At 42.3% G+C, this 6,000-nt stretch overlaps 1 long non-coding RNA gene across 3 annotated transcripts in view; it reads left to right on the forward strand.

Annotated features, from left to right (window-relative positions):
- LOC135107898 (uncharacterized) overlaps positions 1-5,310 on the forward strand; it is a 95,324-nt gene extending 90,014 nt beyond the window's left edge. The window contains exons 4-6 of one of the 3 annotated variants that reach the window (XR_010272046.1): positions 834-928; positions 1,744-1,798; positions 1,975-5,310. This is a non-coding gene — a long non-coding RNA (uncharacterized LOC135107898). Of the gene's footprint in view, positions 1-833 lie in introns of all 3 variants that reach the window. The other 2 variants (XR_010272045.1, XR_010272044.1) reach the window with 2 other exon arrangements.
- Positions 5,311-6,000: the final 690 nt, after the last annotated feature.

Here is a 6,000-nt window from a genome sequence, read left to right on the forward strand (position 1 = left end):
TCACAAATGCCTTGGCATTAAATGTTTGAACAAGGGAAGGTTACAGGTTTTCAGACCAATGAATGCGACTTTATTTTCACTTTTAAAAATTAAATGTAAAAAATGTAGTATGTCACCTGCAATGTCTCTACAAGTGGACAGAATTGGTGGCCATGACTCTGATAGAGGATAAAGGATTAGCAGCAGCGGTAATAGTTACCTCACTGAAATATCCATGAAGCCATTCAGGCCGTGGACTTTCATAACACTGTGCCTTTACGACACTTTCTGTAGCAAATGTTTCGCAGTACATTAGTTATCTAAGGTTATTCTTGTGCTTCATTAAGTTTATGAGGCAAATGTCATCGTAGCGCTTAAATTTACATAAAATTTTGTAATTTGTCCGTCCGACTGTCTGCCTCTCATTAACTCACAACGACTAGCACATGTAGCTGACCCTATCATATTTGATGTAATTAATCTGAGCAGACGTTCTTCATCAAATGAAACATAGCAAATTAATTTTCTAGTAAATTTAAAATACCAAGGTGCATTAGAATTCTGAGCGCATTCATGTCATTAAAGTAAGTTCAAGCAGCATAAATAAGACAACACTCATTCCCATTGCATCATGGCTATTTCACCGCTGCCTGCCGTCCTTCCCCCAACCCCTTCCCCCCGCACCCTGTCCTCTTCTTGAATCTGTTCCTTCACATCCATTCGGCCTTCAGATTCCCTCTCTCTGCCGTTCTCATATCATTCCTTGACTTGTGGCCTTGAATACTCTGGTTTGACCTTACCTATAAACTTTGATATACTAGTAATAGTAATAAATAAAGTCTTACCATTTTCAGCGTCGAAGAACAGTGAAGAGCAGAAAAATTCTTGAGGATGATGGTCGCCTCGCTCGTCATTTCACACATGGGTGGCGCCTGCCTTTGAAGTAGCGGTGAGCTTTAATGATAGTCCTCAGCTGGAGAATATTTATGAACGTCTGTTCACGGTACAGTATCTCTGGCAGTGTGATGTGTTTCTCCTAGCCATATTCATTGTAGTTTGTATGTGCAGTTTACCTAAACAACCTTAAAATTGTTTTTATAATAATTTGGTAGCTTGTGGACAGTGGCAATGCCAGGTTGTGCATTCCGTGATTTTTGTTTTCTTGTCATGTTTTGTTTTAAGAAAAAAAGTGACAGGACTGGCTGTTGTAACAGCTAAACACGTACACAGATGTACGGAAGGAACAATGAAAGTTTCAGATGATGGGATGGCTTTAAAAAGCTTAAAATTTATACTGAAACTGTACAGTACAACGATTTATCAACAACTGCTATAATGTCTAAGATGAATTAATAACTGATGTGCAAAAAGGGCGGCATGTCCTTTATATATTTTAGTGAAATGATGAATAATACATATCATCATCATCAGAGAGGAAAGGTAGATCTTTAGAAAAATAGAAAATAGTTGTAGGCAGTGCTGCAGAACCTTCCCTTCATGAATCATAAATCAGTACAACTGAATACAGGGGTGATATAAAAGGAGGGAAACAATAGCAAGTAATGAAAGGTGATAGATAAACCATGATAAAAAGGCTTACCTGTACTTCTATAATTATTTCCTTCAAACACTCTTGAGACCTGTCTGGTAAAGTTAGACACATTTCATTTTAAGAATTTCTTTATTTGGTAAAAACGTAATCTGTTACAAGATCTTGTGGAGAAGTAAAAAAATTGCATTTTCTCACAATTTGATATTCTTCAGGACTTCAACGCTGTGGATAATGACTGTTAGCAAGAGAACACTGGTGTTGGAACAGGTAAGACTGTGGTGCCTCAGGACATAGGTTATGTAACTTCAACGTCCAATCCAACATACTTACCACTATTAGTCCTCTTAGTTCTTCTGAAATTTAATGTTAACAAAAAATTTATGTTAAAAAAAAAAATGGATATCGGTCAGTAGGATAATCGCAATTCTCCTTACACAACATAGAGGAAGACAGTGAAATGTGTAAGGCTTGTGATGATACAAAAGTAGGCAACATTGTTACTGAAGAGGACCCACGTTCCAAAGTTCCTGTACCCCGCTGTGGGAGAGAAACCTCAAGTCAAGGTTACAGAGCATCCAGACAGGTGGAGAGCACCGCGCGGTAGTGAAGTGTTGAGGCACAGGGTAGGTGAAGAGTCGTTTCCACTGCCACCATTAGTCTCGACCAGGTATGTAAGTAGGGCATAGAAAAAAAAAATGACAGCGTGAAAAAAGATGTGGTATAGGTACACATCTTTCACCTGCCCACGCCTCAGTGCTAACCTACCACAATTTTTTTTTTTTTTTTTGCCGTGGGTACAGAGAAGAGGAGAGAGAGAGAGAGAGAGAGAGAGAGAGAGAGAGAGAGAGAGAGAGAGAGAGAGAGAGAGAGAGAGAGAGGGGGTAGGTGAGGAAGAGAAAGGGAGAGTAGGGGGGAGCTGAAAGGGAGAAAGAGGGGGACGGAGGGAGAGAGGGGAATGATGGGGAAGCCGGAGAGTGAAAAGACAAAGGGAGAGGGAGGGAGGGCGGTGAGGGGTAGTAAGTGAAGGGGGAAGACGGAATGAGAGAGAGAGAGAGAGAGAGAGAGAGAGAGAGAGAGAGAGAGAGAGAGAGAGAGAGAGAGAAATACTGCTTCTATATAATTACCATGACTCACTCATGCCACTGTGGAACGTTGCCATTGTTTTCTTTAATGTACAATGTATATGTATGTTGCAAATAAATGTTATATGCATAACGGCTTTTACAATCCTTATACCACTAATAGCAATACAGCTTGGAGACAAACACATCTTTTGTACATAATTAGTAGTAGGTAAACCACAAGCTTAGATAAATGCTACATGTCACTTCACAAATTATTTCTAAAGAAAATTACACGCCATAATAAAACAAGTATATTAAAATGCAAATTCTCACGTCGACTGGCAATGAAAACCCGTGAAGTTGATTTTGGAAGCATTTTCTGCATGAAACCTTACTGAACATCAGTAGATGCAAATTACCGTTAGGGTTCCAGGTGTCCGTGTGTAGGCGACGCGGAGGTAGAGCGGCGGCGGCTTGAGGGAGCAGGTGCGGAGATGGATGCCTTGATGTCACCGCTGGATATTGTAATGCCCCCTGGACGTATACTGAATGTATCCTGAGGGGGAGCTAGTCCGGTATACCTTCAGTATACGTAGCAGGAGACACTACCGTCTCGAAGAATGCCTTCGCGTGTTCACAACCTCCGAGTGTCTTGTTTGGAGTTGCCCAAGCTCAGATGCGGAGATGACGGCCCCTGTGGTTTTCCTTGGCTGCAGCAGTCACCGGGAGACACACACGGGCCAGTGTACAGCCAGGGCATCACACAAACACCTTACATTCAGCAGCCCATCCCACAGTCTATTACAATCACCACTTTGCTCACCCTGCGGCCTGAGTTTCTCCCACACGCTGCTACCCACGAGGCGCAGACCACACTGGCCTCGGGGACCTGTCACTAGCAGCCTTGGACACAGCACTCCTGACATGCAGGTTGTTCCCCTTTCTCCAGACCTATAACTACATGTCATACAATATCTAAATTAATATTCTTTTAAAGTTTTTATCACACAACCTTCAATAAAAATACTAACATACTGCACACACAAAAAACATCATCTCAATTTCCTGACACCAGCATGAAAAACACCCCAACACCTTTTATACATAACACACATATAGGGGGCTAATAGGGCTACAATAAGGTGCATAACTAACGAGCGAGAATGGGAGTCTGACGCAAAGGGGATGGAGAGGGAAGGGGGGAAGGCCAATAGCTGCTCTGTCTTGATATATGAACGCGTCATAAAGTGGTTTGGAGGTGGCGGAGGAGAGGGACGAGCGATGAGGGGGAGGGAGGCATGAAGTGATAATGAGCTTCACCGTCTACCTGAGAGGCTCCAGGTAATTCCACACTGTCTCTCCACTACTCGTGTGTGGGAGAGAAAGAAAAAAAAATCTACAAGTCCTTGACATCACCCCGCGATCAGGGCAACTTGTAATTGTAGAACAATAGGTTAGTTGGCAGTGTCAGATCCTCCCTCCCTCCTTCCTCCCCCCCGATAGAACTCACAGGACAGATCAAAGGGGTAAGTGATACAGTGAGGGACGAGGGACACAGATTGAGACATTAGTTTCAACCCGAACTATTTTGAGTCTTCCGCCCTGTTGTTTACAGTCTCTCTCTCTCTCTCTCTCTCTCTCTCTCTCTCTCTCTCTCTCTCTCTCTCTCTCTCTCTCTCTCTCTCTCTCTCTCTCTCTCTCTCTCTCTCTCTCCGCGTTTAACATGCACATAATGAATTAAAATATCCCAAATGTTAAATGGAAAGTACCCAGATACATAAAAGGAAAGGAAAAAGTTAATGATTAAGGCAAGATGCACTATGATTAACTAATGAGTTACAGCATCCGCTGTAGGTCAACCGCAGAAAATTGCGAAATTAAATCGATACAAGGTAAGTATTATAGCATCACTTAATATGATATGAAAAAAATAAATTAAGACATATTTGAAGGGAGGTTTGGGAGAGAAAAAGTGAGTGATTATGTAACACGTGCCTTGGATGTGAAAGTAAAGGAGAAAGTAGATGTGGTGGTTAATAGGGTATACTTTTATAAATGAGGTGAAAATAAAAGCAGGAGATAATAGGACATCTGGTAGAACTTATGAAGGTTTATACGTACAGAGCCTCGAAAGCAATCCATGGAGGTTGTTTAGCTGCATTTTTTCGGAGAAATGACGTAGAGAAACACCTGTAGGATTCAGAAGGTATTAATTAGTGATTAAAAACACATATTTAGAAGTGCAACGCTGAAGTAGTCCTAATATCACTTAAGTAATGAACACATATACAGGTCACTTAACACACGACAAATAAAGGCTGCCTTATTATTAAGAAAAAAACAAACAAAAACGTTTAAAGCTACCCTAGTGAACTAATACCATATATACACGTATAAAAAAATGACATGCGTCAATCTAAACACTAAACACTCATGACAAGCTCACATTACCTTAACTTTCACTCCAGTCTCTCTTTCTCTTTCAGCTTACCCTCCACCTCCACTCTTTCTCCCACCACACCACAACCACACCACCAACACCAAAGCCAAAACAGCTTCTTACCATGCGCCTTGAGCTGAAACAACAACAAGAGGCAAACGAGAATAATTCCACTTGGCTCACCACTCGCGTCCACTTCACACGTGTGGCTGGAATCATCTTGCACACTCCCATTACCACTGCTGTCCCTTCGGTGTGGCCCAGGCTGCTTTAAGCTCACTGAAATGCATAATTACAAAAAAGCTTCAATAATCGTACACGGAAGAACCTGCCAGATACCTAAAGTAAACATAAATAAGACGGACTGATGCTTCACCCACGGGTCTTGTCCCTCGCAATGGATCCTGGTAATATATGTAGCAGAGGAGTACGATACATATAGCGCACACTGCCTGCAGACTGATTTATACGGGAGTTAAAGATAGGGAGAGTGAGTACGGAGACGTAAACATCGTACACCAGTGTCCCGCAGCTCTCGACAGGGGGAGTTGGACGATAACCATCAAAAAGCTCAACCCCAGCATCGCTCGCCTAGCCTTCCCCAGACGCCGCGAGTAATCAATATAAACCATTACTCCTTAAAGACGGCAGCCTTTACATGGAGTGCTGATGGTTTGCTCTCCTCGCTGTGTATAAACCTGCCCTAGATCTGCACGTTAGGGAGTAGCTGGCATGTGACGGCTAAATAATAGACGTTATTTGATTCCCGGGGTGGAGTTTAAGAATGGAACAAAATGGAGAAGAGAGAAAATGGGGAAGCAAAGTGAGATAACGAGGGTAATGGGAGGAACTATTATAAACTGAAATAATCACAAGCACCAAAATAGCACATGCTGTCACGGATGCGGGCGTGGAGCTAAAGTGGAAAATCCCGTATCTTAAAGAAAACGACGCTCCCTTACAGT

This window comes from Scylla paramamosain, chromosome 16 (assembly GCF_035594125.1).
Source record: "Scylla paramamosain isolate STU-SP2022 chromosome 16, ASM3559412v1, whole genome shotgun sequence".
NCBI lineage: Eukaryota > Metazoa > Arthropoda > Malacostraca > Decapoda > Portunidae > Scylla > Scylla paramamosain.